At 35.3% G+C, this 20,557-nt stretch overlaps 1 protein-coding gene and 1 long non-coding RNA gene across 3 annotated transcripts in view; one reads left to right on the forward strand and one right to left on the reverse strand.

Annotated features, from left to right (window-relative positions):
* LOC143240884 (zinc finger protein ush-like) overlaps positions 1-20,557 on the forward strand; it is a 194,551-nt gene that overhangs the window by 42,167 nt on the left and 131,827 nt on the right. The window lies entirely within an intron of this gene.
* LOC143240885 (uncharacterized) overlaps positions 1-20,557 on the reverse strand; it is a 72,850-nt gene that overhangs the window by 26,944 nt on the left and 25,349 nt on the right. Inside the window, exon 2 of the long non-coding RNA XR_013022016.1 lies at positions 10,342-10,388. This is a non-coding gene — a long non-coding RNA (uncharacterized LOC143240885). The remainder of the gene's footprint in view (positions 1-10,341; positions 10,389-20,557) is intronic.

Raw genomic sequence — 20,557 nt, forward strand, 5'->3', positions numbered from 1 at the left:
GTGTCAAGAAGATACCTTGTCCCACCAAATTCTGATATAAATGAAGTTCAGAGGTCAAAAATGCTAGCTTATCGATACAAAATAATTGAACTTTCTAAACCGATGGTGTAGAAGTTTGTTCTTTGTTGTCTTTTTTTTTTATTAATGACTGCTATTAAAAGTAATTGACCGAAACTGTTTTCTCTTGAGTTTGCGATCGCTCACCGCACTAAATGACCTGCGACTTTGTTTTTTCTTTCGTGTCAGTGTTTTTCTTACGTCACTCAAGAGAGTTGTGGTCCAGCTTAACAGTCACGAATATTACTTGTACTTACGTGAACGTAATAACAAAAACATAAGTTTTTATTCCTAAAATGTCTATCTGTCACATCGACTCCAACTCAAGTAGTTTCGATCATGTCAGAATTCGATAAACGTGACACACGCAGCCCAACGTACCTTAAACAGGGTTTGACAGGCAACTTGTAATGTTGCAAGAACAGAACCATGCTCCAACGGCTGAAAATGTTTTAACCAGATATTAGCCATGATATTTATTTGTACTTAAGTGGAGTACACGTTGTTTCGGTTGTATTGGTTTTCATGCAACAAAGAATACTTTTGCTATTTTAATAAACCAAAAATTGCTACAATGAACTTTTCCCCCTGAGATACAAAGATCATTTTATTATAGGCTAATTGGTATAAGAATGTCTAAGAAACTGCAGCAGGTCTACGACACTTTTTACGATAAAATGAAACTAAAATCATGAAAAGTTCAGGTATTTATGAAAGCCAGTGTTAAAGTTAGGACTTGAAATCATATTTGAACAGATCTCTTTGAGTGCGTTCGAAAAAATATAGTTTTACATATTTTTATGTTATCTGATAAAAAATATAACAAAATAACAATAGTTTCAGGAGACACTTTTTTGCCACCCCCTGTATGTCAGTCTATAAGTAAGGTACAAGGTTATTTATTAAGAATAAATGTAACTAGATTGTGTTTTAACTGCCCTTATAAACAAAATATAAACTGTGAAATACGTTTGGCTCTTGGCTTTGAATTTCGCGCAAAGCTACACGAGGGTTATCATCACCACCCACGGCCAACTCTTGAACTACTCCTTTACCAACAAATAGTGGGATTAACCGTCACATTATAATGCTCTCACTGCTGAAAGGGCGAGCGTATTTAGTATGATGTAGAATCGAACCCGCGACCATTAGATTACGAGTCGAACGCCCTAACCACCTGGCCCATGCCAGGTTGATAAATATACGTTTGCCTCTGAATTTTTCGCACGACTTACACGAGGGCTGACTGAGCTAGCCGTCACTCATTTTGAACTGATAAACTATAGAAACGGCAGCTGCGAGAAAACAGCACTCAACGCGAACTCTTGAGCTATTTCAATCGAATAGTGAAACTGGTCACTCTTATAACGTACACACAGACCCATAATTTAGGGTGTGTCTTTGATATAACGACTCGTCAAAACGGATCCACAAAATAGCATGATTGACGATGCGATAATTGACATGTCTGAAATGATTTTCTCGAATTAGACTTTGAGTCGGAATGAGGCCTAATCTAGGTATTCATTCACAAGTCCTTTTGAAATTAGATTTCAATGTGAGTCGAAATAAAGCCTCATTTGGGTATTCACAAATCCTTTCTCTTTGTCAAATTATACTTCAATGCGAATCGAGATAAGGCCTTATCTGGGTATTCAGAAACCCATTCTCGAATAAGATTTCAACGTGAGTCGACATAAGGCCTCATCCAGGTATTAATAACTTACAAAAAAACAAAAACACTTGGCTATTCTAGCTATTCATTGTTTTAAGAAGACGTGTATATACTGAGAAAGTTCTGCTACAAACTTAGGTTTCGGTAGCCGTGGCGGCCACGTCACCGATTGTGTAGCTTTGTGCTTAACTTCACGCAAACAGTTGCTTCCTGTAGCTCTCCAGTGGCTCAGTGGTAGGACTGAACCCTTCTAACGCTATAAGCCTGGTCTCCATACCAGGGGCGGGCATAGCACAAATAACCCCTTGTGTAGCCACGTGGTTAACAATAAATATACAATTTTTTTTTTCTAAATCAATGTCAAATTATTTTTTAAACTTCTCCAATATTTTCATTTAGCAGTTACTGTTTTTACATATTATTATTTAAATACATAATCTAAATATTCGTTTGTTTGTTGGTTTGTTTTTGTTTTTTGATAAGAATAAAACTATTTTCTTACAAATTATCGATTTCTTAGCAATGTTTTGTATTCCTCATGTTCCTCACGAACTTGACATATCAAATATTTATCGAACACTAATATATAAAGTAAAAATATAAAGATTTATTTTTTAAATGCCAGGCTTGTATATATACACACACACGCATATATATATACACGTGTGTGTGAGTATTTACTTGAAATTTTGATTGAGGCAAATATCACGAGTTCCATCGCTAAAATCGAAGGAAATAAGTTAACCCTTTTATTTATTATGTTTATTACAAACAGTTCAAAGCCTATATGAATAACACAAACTGTATGTGACTGGATGTTCGTTAATTCTTTAACGGTGAGGGCAATTTCATGTCTAACCAAGATAGGTTGTGTTTTGTCTTAACAGAGAGTTCAAGTTAGGCCTAGCCCAATCAAAAGAATAATGTCTAAGGTTTAACTGAACAACTCACTTTCTTTTGTTCCCCGGAAAAAAAAAAAAAAAAAAGTGAAAGCCGGACCAAGGAAATATTTGCCGGACAGGCCACAAAAACAAATCCGATCAACTGGTAATTTTTCTCCATATACTATATGGTAACAAAAATAGCTGTTATCGGCGGACCAAGACAAGAGTGTCCGGACTGAGCGCTAAAACGTGTTTGATTGCCTCATATCTTATTTCGCATCGTTATTAATTTTCCAATGTACAAATACCTTTTTTTTTTTATTTGTCTATAACTTTTAATTTTTTCAGTAAATAATTTTTTGTCCCTAAATTATTATAAACTGTGTATACGGACAACAGGTACGAGAAAACATCTGCTGTGGCTTTTAAGGAAATCGAAAATGAATAAACGGCTCATCCGGGAACTTCTGTGTTGGTACTGGTTTTACTAACTCCCGTTCTTTCGCGGTGGGGACAGCTGGAATTCCACGGAGTTACAAAACTAAAATACAAATAACGTAGGGTGTCTTTGCTCCAAAACAACAAAGAAACAAGACCCTTCGTTTAAAAACAACTAACTTATCGAATTAAAAATCGTTGGATACATTTAAAGGTCTTCAAATATTATTTTTATATCTATATAATATCAGTTATAACGCTGATTTCTGTCATTTTCTCTTTATAATCCTCGTTACATTTCGTTCTATAATTGTGGACATTCCCTGAAATAAGGTCAGTAGAAGGACCTAGCATAACCTGGTGGTAAGTCCTTTTGACTTTTCTTCAATCTGTAACTTGAGGGATTGAAATACATCCACAAACATGTTCGTCCTTTTCACCTATGGTTACATTATAATGTACGGTCAATCCCAATATTCGCTGGTAAAGAGTAGACTAGTAGTTGGCGGTAGTATTGAATACCTGCTTTCCCTCATTTAAGAGTAAGAGACAAATAATGCAGATAGATAATCGTGTAGAAGCTTTGCGTGAAACACAACAAAGAAACAAACACGTTACAAGAATTACAGATACTGTGACTGCATAATGTGCAGAAGTTGTTGGAACATATTATTTTTGTTCAAATACAGCCCATAAGTTTAGGATTATAGGTTTTTATGGACTTATTTGAAAAGACGTTAGAAAGCTAGATTCTGATAGTATTGTGGATTTATTTTATGTTATTTAGGATGGTACAGATATACGTTGCTTGCGTCTATGCATACAGGTCCTAGCTGTTCAAGTAAAGACAATGTTTAAAAAACTTGACCACTGTTTTCTACGAGTATATCTTTGAAATGGGCACAATTTGAGCTGAAGATGTATGTTTAAGTACAGCTAATTAAATTGCATGTAGAAATGTAAGGTTATTAGTTTATTTGTTGTTAAGTTAAATTCTACACAATAGACTATCTATGCTCTGTTCTCCGTGGGTATCGAAACCACGCTTTTAACGTCGTAAGTGTGCATACTTATCGCTGAGCTACTGGGTATATTACCTTTAGCTTGGCATAATCCAGGAGAAGTTATCTTGTCTGTATAAAAATAAAAAAAGCTATTTGAGGGCTATCTGCGCTAGTCGTTCCTAATTTTAAAACGACAGACTAGAGGGAAGGCAGCAAACTGGTCAACATCACCTATCGGAACTTCATGGATTACTCTTTACCAACGAATAGTGGGGATTGACCAGTCCCCAGAGCTTAAGGATCAAGCACTTTAGATTACAGGGCTTGAGCCTACGACCCGCATATTCTAATAAACTGGTCATCAATTCCATAAATATTGTAACAACTTTCGGCAAGTTAAAGTTTACATGCTAAATTGCGATTAAGAAATTCAAAGCAAAAAATACAATCGGTAAAGTTTTAAATTATTATATATAAACTATTGCCTTGATTGGGCATCTGTTACATGTAAAGTAAACTGTCAAAAGTGCACTTTAAGATACATAGAAAAATAGAAAATATTCTCTTCACTTTGAATTACATGTATATAAATATAACTAAGTTGTGCAAAGAACCACTAACATTTTCAATATAACTTACAATATAGACTGATAACACTATGTAACACAATTTTGACTTTTTATTGTTCCTGACCAGAAAGTGTTATTTCTCAATTGCTTATGCCTAAAGTAAATGGAAAAGACCTATTTTTTCCTCTTCAAACTTTACTTTTGTGACCTGGGAGCGTATAACGAAAACATGATGGGAGACTATATTAGGGGGCTGAAACGTGAAAGTGATTTACTTTAGAGTCACAAATCACGAAAAGCTTCTCACTTCTAAACATTTTTGTTCATTTTTGTGTAACTTTAGTACAAATACATGTAAATCTTGATCCATATGTTGTTTTATTCAGACCTTATGTAAATGGAAATGCGCAATTTGCCCGATTTCACACAGAAAATGTGTTAGTTTTAAAATTTCATTATCCATGTCACAAAAACAAAGTTTGAAGGGAATAATGCCTAATTTCTGTACTTTTACAACATAAGCAATTAAGAAATAACACATACTATCCAAGAACAAAATTTGTGTTACATAGTGTTATGTGTTTAATTCAAGTTTAGACGTGGAACGAATGAAGATTCACGAACTATTTGTTTTTCGTTTAATGTTTAAAGTCTGTATTAAAGCGTGTAATACACAATGATATGAGGAATTGCACATTTCAGAACTGATACGAAAGATCGGTTTGAATTTGCCTAGAAAATGGTTCTATAAACGAAAGGACAAGGCTGGTGAGGCAGTAAACGGTGGAAATATTGAACCACTGGACAGTAAGACTGAATATTAACTGTAAAAAAAATATTAGGAGTAGAATTTTTATAAAAATACTAAAGAGGTTTTGCAGAACTGACAACATTGCAACATTAATTTCGAATAATGCCAACTTTAACATGTAGGAACAAAACACCCTGTCCCAGTAAGATCTAAAATTCGGTCTTTCAGTTCATGTAAGAATTAGATGTGCTAATGATTTCTTTCAGACTAGAAAGACGTCAGCCAGTCGACATCAATCGGTGTCAGCTCTTGAAACACTAACTGAATAGTGGGAACCTATGGCCACTCTTATAACGCACTCATATCATCAAAAATTGAAGCGCGAAATTGTGGAAATGGGACTCGAACCGTAGACACTTAGTTACGTAGTCTATTTTGCTAACTACTAACCGTGCAAGACTTGACCAGTTTAAAAACTGGAGGGGAAGGGTCTTGAAATATTGTTTCACATGACTGCGAAATTTACTAGAGGGTTTACACAAGTATGTGAAGCAACTGGAAGAGCAGTAACACCTTGATGCACAAGAAAAAAAAAACACCTGAAAACTAAACCTTCCTAAAAAATAATTCAAAAAATTGCAAACCCGTTATAGTAAATATAACCTGAAGTAATCTGGTATTCAAATGAAAATCAATATTGAAAGAAGTTATTTAAGTAGGTTGAAATATATAGAGCCGTTTCTTATGGAGGTTTCTATACACGTAATTCGTGACGTCACTGTTTGTATGGCTGTCATTGGCTAAAATATATAGAGCCGTTTCTTATAGAGGTTTCTATACACGTAATGCGTGACGTCACTGTTTGTATGGCTGTCATTGGCTCCCAGCTTTCGACCCTTCGTTGTAGTATAAATGAGGCAATTATTAACGAATTGTTTACACAGAGCAGGAAAATGGAAAATGTTCAATATTTGGATATTTTAGTAATATTTACTGACTAACTTTTCTTTTCAAGGATCCACTTAATAAATTTCTTATAATTACATTTAATGTTCAGATTTTATACAACAGGTGTCAATAAACTCGTATGATGCTTTTGCGATTACCAGTCATCACAAAGCATTATAAGTTGATAATCCTCTAGTCTTTTAAACACACTATATACGAAGGAATCAAATGCTGACTACTTGGTTTGTTCATTTTATTTTATCTTTACAAAAAACAACATAATTCTCGAAACTCGTGCTAGGCCTCGACGAGTGTTACGTTCTTAGTATTAGGAGTCGATGGGGATTACAATATATTTGCATGTACGTATTTAAGAGTTATTTTCAGTTCCAAAGATATATGCATGATAAACAACCGAATAAAGGGAAACAGGTTTCGTTACTTGAATAATCTCAAACCATCGACCATCGCAAATCATGCGCTCTGTTATTTAAATACTGTTTTTTGTTATACTTAAAGCGTTGAGTGGATATTTCACAGGATTTAACATAATTTCTGTCTTACTTAAATGCAGCAAAAACTGCGATTTCAATGAGCAGTTAACCTCTGAAAATGTAAGACATACGCACACTCTCATCTACACTTGTTTTTGTTTTTTCTTTCACAGGTTACATATCTATAGTATTACATTCGCCAGAATAACTGACAGGTAAAGCTGATAATACGTACAGTAAGCACGTGAGGAAATGTTAGGCGTTTCTTAAACAAAACTGTTTAAAAATATAATCTAGAAAACAGCATTTTAGTTCAAGATGCATGCATTGAAACTTTAATTGAAACATTTTCACTTCGTTCGACCTGAATAGTGGAACGGAGAGGCTGCGTGTAATATGTAGTTGATTTTGTTTCTTTAAGTTCGTACAAAAACATTCTTATCAGCCCTCTACATAAGAAACTTGAAGAAATAAAGCAACAATCAAATAAGGGGCCAGCATAAAAATACGAAGAAATGGCAACAAAAACCGATTTGATAAATACGTATTAATGTTAAGTATCGATACATAAAGGAAAAAAACAACTGAATTATTTCTCTTCACAACAATTTATCATTCTGTGTTAGATAAGAAGAATATGGTTTTTATTCGATACTGAAGCGTCATAAATCGTTTAGAACATCCGACAAACATTTAGATCTTAGATTAAAATAAATCAGTATTTTCTGTGGTTATTTTTATTCTTTATTGTTTTGTTTTTTTAATTCTCCACACCCAGATTTCCTCGTATGTTCCACTTTGAACACCCCTGCTAGTAGAGCGGTATGTCCACGGATTTACAACGCTAAAATCAGGGGTTCGATTCCCCTCGGTGGGCTCAGCAGATAGCCTAATGTGGCTTTGCTATAAGAAAAACACACAAACACTCCACTTTGAACACTGGATAGGTTTTTTGACTAAAGCATTATTACCTGCTGTAGTACCCATATCTCCGTCTTTCAATTATAAATATGATCGATTTTAAATCCGATACATATCTACAGGGGGTTGATTGTAAGTGATATTTCGAGGTTATTTTAAATTATTATACCTTGAATAGAGCGGTTCCTATGATGGGTCATCAGTCGTGCTTCTTATTCATATTCGAAATGTTTATTTTTATTGTGCTGGGTTGCTTATTAGGGGAATCAGAGCTGAAGCCGCGATATTTCTCTGAATACGATTTACAACGCTAAAATTCGGAGCTCAATTATCGGCTGTGAACAAAAGCGCAGATAGCCCATTCTGTTTTTCTTTTAAGAAGTTACAACTGCAGTGTAGTAGTTTCGTTTTGTTTTTATTCGTTTCAGGTTTTTGTGCACGTCTTCACAAAGGATAGTTCCATGTATTCATCCTTTATTTTGAATTGATAGATTAGAGGGGCAATGGCTAGTATTTAATAGAACCCAGCTCCTGGGCTATTCTTATCTAACATTACAGAGCAATATGAGTGTCACTCATATAAAGCATCCACTGCCCTAAAGCACGGAGCGGGTTTTAACAGTAACAAGTCGCGATAATGAAAAAAGCTTTCGTTTATTTAGGCTCGTTAATTAGTAGGCCACACCCGACTCCTATTAGTATGAAAACATTTTATTTCAAATATCAGTAAAAAAAAACGCTTTATTTATACTTCTGTGTGGGAAAACGAAACTCTAATTTTTTTATTTTTAGTTATTTTTCACTTAATTTTCCCCTACTTGACTCCTAAGCCTGCTACAAGTCGGGCTAATACTTTAGGAAAAACGTGACAGGGCTTAACATACTAACGTCTTTTAAACAGCCATGGCTACCATATACATACATAAAAATCATGAATTTCTTTCATCATAATAACCAGAATCAACAAGTGTCTTTCCAAACTATTTCTACATCATATCGTAAATTCGAATAATTGTTTGTGTTTGTTATTCACATTCGACATGTTTATTATCTTGTTGAGTTGGACGCAACGTAGTGGTTATTGTGCTGGGTTACTTATCAGGAGGATCAGGGTTCGAACCGGAATATCTCCCTGAATACTACCTAAACTTTCAGCTGTCACTCGTGTAGGCGTCAGATGCTGCTCATTTGTATCATATTCGCTGGTCACCAGTTCTAGATAAAGGATAGTTATGCATATAGTTTCACTAGTTGTTGTTTTTATCCAGTGCTTACACAATTACCTACCACCGCCGATCATCTTCCAAAAATATAGCAAATCAATTAATGTTTCTAAGTGGGAATTTAATTTCTCTAGAAGTCTAGCAAAATATTATAACACTGTGCTTTATTGTTGTTGGGTTTGTTTGTTTGTTTGTTTTTATGAAAGACACTTGAAAACCAAATCGAGGGTTCTGCATTAGCGAAATATTTTACATGACCTTTGGTCATCTGGCAAAAAAAAAACGCCCATTCAAAGTTCTCATATCAGCCTCAATCAATAGAGTCACGCATTTCTTTGGCTATTCTTATTTGAGCTGGCGGAATTCCACAGTGAGATACTGGAAGTTACTTATAACATTTGAAATAAAGCGGAAGTAAGCCTAAAATATAAAACAACAACACCGGAAGCAACACTTGAAGTTCATGGGCCAGACAGGCGTCTCTAACCATGTACATTGCAAATGATACTAAGCTTTATTAAAGTCGTATGTTCTGTCTCCGATATGAATAAAAGGAACGGGTGTATTATTTTATTACAATTACGTACGTCTAAACTGTATGAGGTATTCTTATCCACTTTAAACAAGAACAACAAAATCCACTATTTCCTTTATAAATCCCATCGTGTTGAAGAAACCACAGATATCATTACAAAATATTATACCATTCTTCCTTATCGTTAAATAAGTTTATTGGAGATCGTTCCAGAATACTCAAATAAATTACCCGTGTTCGTGTTTTTCCATTATGTTGTACAATATAAAAAACTACGACATCATCACAACACAATGAAGTGATCTTTTATCATTTGTTTCATCTTGTAGTATTGAAAATTCATTAGAGGGAATTTCGAAACGGACACCAAGATAACAGCTCGACCAGATAAAGAACCCCCATTTTCTTTAAATTCAAAACAAGCAGAAAGAAATTCTCTTAATAGATTTCGAAACGCAAATTTTTGTCATTGTATAAAAAGTCTATTTGTAAATGTACCTAGCCAGGAAGACAGGCAGTGTGATTACTTGGCAAAATCTAAAAAAAAAAAAACATCTTAGGGCACAGAGGGCTCATGACAATATAAACGAATGTTTATTATATGAATATTATAATAGTGTAAAAAAACAACCCCCACAAAACAGGGGTAAACATTTTCAAAAAAATAATATGAATGCGTACAACAAATACGTTGTCTGTAAAATCAGTTTGAAACCCAGGAAAGCTCTCGACCAATTAAGTTTTCTTTACTGATAAAGCTGTTTATTTCATTTTTTAAATTGTAAGTTCTGTTATATTTCTTTGTAAAACTGAATACGAGAAATAACAAAGTAGGTACTTACAAAATAAGCAAGATAGATTTTTGAATGCTTTTAAAGCCCAGGCAAAGCTGTAACAAAAGAAAAGAAAAGAAATAAGCCAAATAACCAATTTTACATGTCTGAAAATATATTATTTTTTAAAAAGCTAAATCAACTATAACACACATTCTAGATAATTCTATTAAAATATTTGTCGCATTAGCTACAACTTCTTGATTCATCTCATTCTTGGTCAATCGGATTGTTTCGATCCTTATTGGCTTTTTTTTATATATTGGAAAAAAAGCCAATTAATAGAAATTCACCAATTACAGTAGACTGGTTGTCTTAAAAGATAATGTCATCAAGCTAGTTACATGTACAGTCAAATTGCAAAGCTGACGAAGTCATGCAGTAATTTGTAGCTGTATGCTTAAAGACAAACATTTGCCCCATTAGGCCTAACTGTAATAGCAAATGTGTTATCGTCCTTTTGATATCTATTATATTTTGTTGCTTATCCATTTATCTTATTTGCATTTACATCGTTTATATAGTACTATTTCGTTGGTGTTAAGAACATATATACTGTATTAAAGTTGTTTTGGATTCTTTTTAATTTTGCGCAAAGCTACATCAAGGCTATCTGCGTTAGACGTCCCTAATTTAGCATCGATATACTAGAGGAAAGACAGTTAGCCACCATCACACACCACCAACACTTGTATCATTCTTTTACAAACGAATAGTAGGATTGACCGTAACCATTACAACGCTCCCTACGGCTGACAGGGCGAGTATGTTTGGTGTGACAGAGATATATATATTAAGGAATTTTCACTTTATTTAATTTATTGAAGATACATCTGATATCGTCTAACTTCTGAATAAGTTATTGTTAACTTCTGATCAAAGCAAGACAACTTCCTGCATAACTCACAAATAAGTCTGAGGGTCGCGGGATCGCATCCCCGTCACGCCAAACATGCTCGCCCTTTCAGCCGTGGGGGGCGTTATGTGACGGTCAATCCCACTATTCGTTGGTAAAAAAGTAGCCCAAGAGTTGGCGGTGGGTGGTGATGACTAGCTGCCTTCCATCTAGTCTTACACTGCTAAATTAGGGACGGCTAGCACAGATAGCCCTCGAGTAGCTTTGTGCGAAATTCAAAAAAAAAAAAAAAACTCACAAATAGGTAATCCTGATCCCAAAATATCTCACAAGACTAGACCAGTTCAGAGAATTTCGTTTAGTCCCAAATCCAAATACTGAGGTATCGATGCAAAGTAACCCTTATAACATACATGTAATAATAAAACGTATTATATGTTTATATAATATTAAACACTAAACATCTTCTAAAACCAAATGCAACCACATCTAATTCAGTTCAGTTCTGTTTGAGGCAGTTGGGGTTTATATTTATGTTTTTCAGTTCAAATACGATACTAAACAATGATGTTTCAATGAAACTTGAGGCAGAGTAGACATAATGAGTCTGGACATTTTAATGGGCTGCGAAAAGAGGACGGACGACCTTTCGGACTGTATACTGAGACCTTATTTGGACGTTGTACAATGTACTTATTGGAAACCCGTGCCGGGCCAGTAAAACCTGATGTGATATGAATTATTGGCTCCGCTTTATAGCGATACCTACACCACACAATCATTACTATGTTAATTTATACCATCTAAAGCGTTATCCATAACGATACGAGACGTTTAGTTCAAACTGAAATAAATTATTGGTGCCTTCTGTAATGAGGGATTTTCTTTCTGAACAAAACTTATTTTGTTCAAATAGCTCAAAACTTAGTTCACCGAAATAATGACATAGTAAGAACTTTTGTGCGTGTGTGTGCAAAGAGAACAGTGGTTTAATGCTTTGCATTGTAAATAAATGTAACATAAAAATTATCTCGTCTGAAGATTTGAAGAAAGGAAGGGCAAAAGCCGATAGTCCCCTCCCGGCTATTTCTACGTACCCATGACACCTTGTATGCGTATTTTAAACGGCGAGGGATTGTCATGTGTGCATCATGAAGGATGTACTTTTTTTGTGAAAGAAATGTTGTGCACTTTAATTTAGCACTAGCTGGAGTATCCGTCCATTGGACGGGTGAAATAAAAACTCGTTTACAATAGAGGAGAGGAAATTCTGCTTCTATTTCTTTCTTAACATAAATCAAAAATGTAATACAAATGCATAAAGGCACCAGTACTGAAAAGAAAGACACTGTTTTCAAGAACTTTAATAACATCAAATTAGATTGGATCTAACCCCCTTCGTGACCTTTGTCATGACATCGTGTATTATTGTGTTAAGTTGTGCTGATTTGGTAGTTTTCCACAAAATGAATATGAAATTAGATGTGGGGGTATATCTAACCTTATTACCTTTTTCGTATCACTGTGTCAAGTTTGGTGTCTTGTGCAAGAAATGTATAAACAACAGATACGAAATATTAATGTTTGTGTATTTACATAATGTGTTCGTTGTGACAGATGGCAAAATAAATAAGATATAAATCGACTTTTATTTATTACATTGTGTAATACGCCCCTCCACTCTTTCCACAGATATCTAGTTAAGTAGCTTTGTGCGTGACTACAGGCAAACAAACAAATACTGTGCAGTTTACTTTCTTTTATACCTCAGTGAACACAATTAATTTCACCAACACCTCGCGAAGGCCTGGCATGGTCAGGTGGTTAAGGCACTCGGACTCGTAATCCGAGGGTCATAGGTTCGAATCCTCGGCACATCAAGCATGCTCGCCCTTTCAGTCGTGGGGTCGTTGAAAGGTGAAGGTCAATCCACTACTCATTGGTAAAAAAGTTGGTGGTGGTGGTGACTAGCTGCTTCCTCTCTAGTCTTACGCTGCTAAATTAAGGACGAATAGCGCAGATAGCCCTTGTGTATCTTTGCGCAAAATTAAAAAACAAACCAAACAACTTGTGAAGGAATATATATTAAGATAATCTTTCAGGAGCTGTTTGATTTGTTTTAATTTCGCGTTCTAAAATGTGGCAGAAATGCTCTGGTAGTTTTTCTTTTCTTGCTCTAAATGGATAATTATAATTTTTTTCAACATATTGAAAACCTAGCTTTGTATAAGTTACGTGAATAATAATTGTACGAATAATGATATCCACTTTCATAATCCATGACGTGAGAAGATGTGACGTTATTTTTAACTGCGGATGAGCAGCCAAATATGACATATTTGACGTATTATTATTGAAAAGCCACACTTAATGAATCTATAGATACGAGTGACTGAAAAGTATTGCGTATTTTCTGTATTTGTTACAACCTCTCCCAGACATTTTCCTGGGGCGCCCACTTTGTAAACCCTTGTCTTAGCTCATTGAGCACGTGATGTAACAGAAGGGGCAGGTTTTCGGATGTGATAACTTTCAGCTATTTGTAGGCACAGTTGTATAACCCTAGGTAATAGTAACCAAGAGGTCACAAAAATCAGGTTTATTATATGTCACCACTGGCATTATTTATAATTATCTGTAATGGTCGTTAGCCTTTCACTTATTTTTTTGGATATTATAATAAGCTAAAAATTTAAGTGCACTCTTTTTTTTCGCGGAGACTTCTCAATAAAGTAAGAGAACAAATGTCGTTTCTTCTCATAGTTTGAATGTTAACATGCTTATGTGATGGGTAGAACTTATTACACATTTCTGCTGCATTCCTCAACAAGTTCACTGCAGCGGTTAAGAATATTGTTTTGTTTTTTCGCGAAAACGTTACGCGAACTATCAAGTCCTCGGATCTACCATCTTTATACACTAACCAGAGGCCACTCCAGGCCCACATGAAAAGATAAAATATTTCATTGATATTTCCCAGTAAATGTGCAATGTTTCGGTTATAAACCTTTTGATCCGATAAATATTTTAAAATTCCCATGCATTTGTACGTGCGCACGTGCGGCGTTCTGCTTCGAAAATTCCTTTTCTTCCCAACTGGAAGACGAGTAGATGACCTTTACTCAGAAGCACGTATTTGAAGTTAATTAATATCAACGTCCGATCAAAACATTCTACATGCTAAGAGCAAAGCTAAATATCAACCTGGCTGTAATTATAGCTAATTATATATAATGTTCTTGCGTGTTGTTGTTTTTTTCTTATAATGTATCGTTTCATTAGTTTGGTACTCTCGCTGTTAACGACATTTTCGGTCATAATCCAAATAATATCTCAAGATCAAACTGCACACATGAAAAACTTAGGTTTATGATAAATACATAAAGAAATCGAAAGTCTTGAAAGAATGGTTATACGAACATGATGAAAAGTTCTAAAATACATCACGTTTATTTGTTTGGTTGTTTGTTTCAGAACAAAATTGGTGTTACATTACAGGGAATCGGATTCTGAAATTTAAGGATGTTTACTGCTGTCCTACAGGGGAAATATTAAATTTAATAGCTACTCATGTTGGCTACATTCTCGCCTTCAGATTTACTAGCAGTGTGTGTCTTCTTATAGTGGCCTGGCATGGCCAAGCGCGTAAGGCGTGCGACTCGTAATCCGCGGGTTCGCGCCCGCGTCGCGCTAAACATGTTCGCCCTCCCAGCCGTGGAGGCGTATAATGTGACGGTCAATCCCACTATTCGTTGGTAAAAGAATAGCCCAAGAGTTGGCGGTGGGTGGTGATGACTAGGGAGGCGTATAATGTGACGGTCAATCCCACTATTCGTTGGTAAAAGAATAGCCCAAGAGTTGGTGGTGGGTGGTGATGACTAGCTGCCTTCCCTCTAGTCTTACACTGCTAAATTAGGGACGGCTAGCACAGATAGCCCTCGAATAGCTTTGTGCGAAATTCCAAAACAAACAAACAATCCTTCTTATAGAACAGCCACAGCGGGCTATCTGCTGTGTTCACCGAGGGGAATCGAACCCCTAAATTTAGCGTTATAAATCCGAAGATTTACCGTTTTCCCACCGAGGGACTTACTAGTAGTGAGAACAGTACAGACAGTCCATTATATTGTTTTATGCTTAACAGTAAACAAACGAAAATCTTGTTGGGTGCTTCGAGAAAGACAGCTAAAGTCTAGGGCTATCTGAGCTATTTTCCACGACGGGGAATCAAAGTCCATAAATTTACCACCGATCCCAATGTAGGACAAAGTTTGATATATTTGAAGTTGAAAAGGATCTTCAAGAGACCAAAGAATGCTAAAGATTGATCTGTTTTGGTTCTGTAATACAGAAGAAAAAAAACTGAGCTAATTCACATTTGATTGACGTAACAACACACACATTTGTCACGTGCTGGACGGGTAGGGCTATGTCATTATCGTGATGAAAGCAAAAAACGAAAAAAAACCCGCAAGAATGCTACCAAGTTTTATAGAAGCAAAGTAACACACATGTCCTGGTGTATCATGCTAATGGTACAAAATTGTTGATTTAATAAGATATAAAATTATATATCTGTATCTTATCAACAAAAAGCACATTTTTTTTCAACCAACATAGTAAAACCAATACTGTATAAGCATAGAAATTCCAAATTGGAAATACGTAACCTTATCTTTGTAACCAACATGTAAAACGTATCAAGTAACGGTGACAGAAAGAACTAAATTCTTTACTCCAAAATGTCAAGGAAGAAGTGTGGATCAGCTGTATTGAATAACAGATAATAAATTGTCGTCTTTTACCTCAAACACCAAGCAAATGAGCCATAAATTAAAGTGCAGTCGCATTCCAATAATTTTTTTTTCCCCAAAGATGTAATTATGACACTTAACGTATATGCGGAATGGGGCCATTAAGGTACCACATGGGATGAAAGATGTCTGCCATAATTCAAATACTTTAAGCAGGGGAACGTTGTTGCTTGGCAACTGTTGCTTTCAGAAATTTCTTATTTTTCTTTTTTCTTATTTTTTACCTGCAGCAAAGTCTTAGATGGACATGGCGTTGAAATCCTTTTGTAGTGTATGCTTTGCTCAGACTGTGACGGAAAGTGGAAAGCTAAAATGTTTAAACACCTAAACGTGCCCTTATATTTGATAGTAACTCTTATCATTAATTAAATAAAGAGTAAAATCGAACAACGGACAGAGGGCACGTAGTAATATTGGTTTGTTTGTTTTTAATTAAACACAAAGCCACACAATGGACTACCTGTGCTCTGCCCACCACGGGTATAGAAACCCGGATTCTAGAGTTGAAAGTCCGCAAACAAACCGCTGTGCCTCTGGAGGGGGCAGTTATTTTGAACAGAGAAAGTATAAGTAACATAAACGAAATCTTCTTTTTTAAGTCTCTCACGCAAAAATGAACAGTATTATCCAATGAACGAATAACTAATTTCTCACCACTTCTGGATTACTAAACTTAAATACTTTACCACGACTAGATTGATTGATTGAAAGAATACCTAAAATAGTGTCAATACCTCTTGCCCCCAGTGGCTAAGCGGTATATCTGCAGACGTACAACGCAGAAACCGATTTCGATACCCTTGGTGGGCAAAGCAAAGATAGCCCATAGTGTAACTCTGTGCTTAAATATAACCAATGCCTCTTTACAAATCATTCACAGTACTAAAAACGAATAACGTAAATAACCCAAAACAATTATATACACAGAAATGTAATATCTGTAATAACCAAATCATATAGATTGCAATCTTAGGTGAACGCTTAAACCTGACGCTTATGTAATCCTGCCTATTTGATGCATAATGTTGTCGACCTAACTTATAAGAACAACGTAAAAGAGGTGTGAAAAGTTTTAAAAAATGTGTAAAAACTAACATACGAACGCACGAGCCATGACCTTCATCAGTGGCAATTATTTTAGTTCAGATGCTCCACAGTTTTTGCCAGTGGTGATTTAGTTCGCTTCGGAGGCTCGATCGCCTTCATCTTTAGTACTGTGGTTTGGTTTGAAGGTTCCACAGCCTTCGCTAGTGGTGTTTCAATTTGGTTTGAAGATTTCGCAACTTTCGACAGTGATGAATATTGATAATGTGCTTTGAAGGCTCCACAGCCTATGCAATTGGTAATGTGGTTTAGTTTAGAGGTTCTATATTCGTCGCCAGTGGTGTTTCAATTTGGTTTGAATGTTTCGCAACTTTCGACAGCAGTGAATATTGGTAATGTGGTTTAGTTTGGAGGTTTTATAGCCTTCGCCAGTAGTGTTTAGTTTTGGTGGATAACTAACCGTTATAAAGAAACAAAAAATCGCGGGTTTTTAGTTACCACGTAATCAGTCAGACAACGAATCAAATGTTAAGTTAATATTTAATAATAAATTATTATATGGATTCTTAATAACTACATATTCAAAAGAACTGTGTTATATGTGTCTAAGTCAAATACATACTATTCTGTAATTGATTTAGACGCCAAAACAAACGGTAAAAAAGTACTGTATCAATTATAAAGGTCGCTTTTTAAAACCTTGCAAACAGCAACATTTTATCACGGTTGTTTATTTTAATGGGTTTTGCTATTGCTAAGACTGTGGTTCTTGCTCGCAATCTTGAACGATGTAAGCCAAGGTTACTAAGACAAAAATAAATCCCTACGCCATTGGACAGCAGTAGTTATGCAGCGTGACAAATAATCATAATCAAAGGCTCACACGATGATTACGTGCTGTTGAACTGGTAGTCACAAAAGGCAATGATTGCAAAAGACTGGTACAGCTTATCTTGAACTTATATAAGAACCACCATATCACTACGAATATGGCATTGTGAATTTATAAATATTATTATTAACAGGACAGAATTCCTTGTCCATGGATCTATACTTTGAAGTAAACATTGAAAAATATAGTAATTTAAAAAGGAACGAAAATAACTCTATGTGTTGCACGTTAGTATTTTCTTAAGATATTGGCTAATGCTGATAAACGCCATTAATATAACATACTTTGTGTAAATAAGCGCTCTCTGGTGTTTAGACAATATTCTAAGTAAAACTGAACTTTCAGTTAAGAACTGAACTTATCGATTTTTTTAAAGCTTCTCGTCTTCAGTTAAAGCCACACATGATACCTTGGAGCACATAAAGGTTCGAGACTCAGTTCGAGTTAACTATTTTTACGAAAAGTTTTCTACGCCCAGATGGTGTTAAGTAGAACAAAAAATCCTTAAGGATGTAGAGATCTCCTTATGTTCTCTATACGCTGATGTAAATATACTTCGATCCTAATGTTAGCAAAAGAGAGATTTTATCTTACATAGTAAATTAAAAGACAAATAATGATTTATAAAAGAAATAATATATTGCAAGTAAGATACTGTTAATAAAAACAGAATGAGGATTTGAATTTGTTCGCATCCAGTTATCCTTAAATACAAAAACTATTGGGTTAAGTCCCAATATTGGTCTGGTAAGTGTAGTTCAAGAGTTGGTTGTTAGCGATGTTCCAAAATTAGAAACGGCTAGCGCACTCATAGTTAGTTTTGTGCAAAATTATTCAAAAAACAACAGAAAAGCGTATTCTTTTGTAGCTTTCATATTAACCATTTATTACGTTTCACATTAGTAATGTGTCAGTATTTCAAACTGGACAGTGAAAAAGTAAACAAGGCACGATCTAAAAGACAAGGTCAGCAGCAAAAAAAAACCTGTAACAGTTATCTTCTCCCCTCAGCCTGTTCTCTGTTCACGCTTGGAAACAGAGCGAACGGTCTAAAAGAAAGCCATATCTGAAGATACCAGGGTCTACCCGAGGTTACTCCTCTGCATGAACGAATGCGGTAAATTGAAGCATATTTCAGAGAAACTCTAACCAGGCGTGATTATCGCTTCCTGGCAGACCAGCTCGATGTAAGTCGTCCGCTGGTTTGTGAACCTGATAAACGCTGACCAATGAGTTAGGATTACTTTAAACGCGAGAAATTTAGCACAGTGTGATGAGCACTGTGGCCATTAGCGATAATATCCACACGGTCATCAGATAATTGGTGTTGGCCAAAGGCGTTGTATCGGTAGGTTTAATCATACGCTATCTAAGAAGAGGAAAGGTGTTGGTTCAAGAGCTATCAATCTCCTACAAAAACCTGTCACCTAGAGACTCGGCTGAATAGGATTTTGACCAATAAAGAACATTGGTCTCTCCTTAGAGCCAGTCGTAATCAATTTACCACGTCATGTTCGGTCACTGAACTTTGCATGTACCGGTATAACTACCATATGTGGCGTATTCAGATAACGACACGACACGTGTTGGACTCGCAATCATTATTATCAGTTAGACATTTTTCTGTCTTTGTGTTCGATCTGTCAGAAACATATTGTCGGTAATGTTTTGAGAGTAAGCAATTCGTTAACTTTTGTTAACTTTAACGTGAATAGAAACATCTGTGTGATAAACATTATACTGTATAAAATAATCAGAATAAGAGAAAAAATTGAAAGGAAGAGAAACATACATGACATTAAAAAAAAGGCAAAATGTATGTACTTTTTGCAAGACTGATGTTTTGGTGATGTACAAATTTCTTACAAAACCACACGAAATACATTGGGTGTTGGGTGTTCACTGACGTTAAAAAAAACAACCAAAACTGAATAATGATAAATGACATTACAACCCTAATACTGTATACCGTTAGCAGGAAGTCCTAGTAAGTACTAGTACAAATTTAAAGAGAAGTTTTAGTACATACACGGTTATTAACAATCATGTTACCATTGTAACTTCACAACTGTAAACACTGTCGTCTACGTACTTTTAAGATACAACAACACTGTCATCTACATGGATTTATGACACAACAATGCTATTGTTTAGTTGAGCTTAGAAATAAAACTATCCAGTTGTTTTGGTTTTACCACGTTTTTTTTCTATACGCCCCACCGGTGGCTCAGCAGAGATTCTAAGGGCTTAAAACACTAAATCTCGGGTTTCATTATCTGCAGTAAGCAAATAACAGATACTAACTGTGAAGCTTCTTGCGTAAGAAACCAAAATTTACAGAAATTATGTAATAATTCACTTAAATTATACAACGATAGTATTCATATAAATTATACAGCAAAAAATGGTGTTCATATCAGTTTTACAATAACAATTATCTAAATGAATTATGGAAAATTTAATAACACTTTCGTTTTATAACCAATCATCAAAAACCTTGGCATCAATAAACACGAACCGATTTTCCCCAAACAACTGCATACAAGTTTTGAGGTCTTGACATCCTCGACGGTGCGTGTCTTTGTGCAGACTATCCTGTCACTTATGCTGATATATATT

Source organism: Tachypleus tridentatus, chromosome 13 (assembly GCF_004210375.1).
Source record: "Tachypleus tridentatus isolate NWPU-2018 chromosome 13, ASM421037v1, whole genome shotgun sequence".
Classification (NCBI taxonomy): domain Eukaryota; kingdom Metazoa; phylum Arthropoda; class Merostomata; order Xiphosura; family Limulidae; genus Tachypleus; species Tachypleus tridentatus.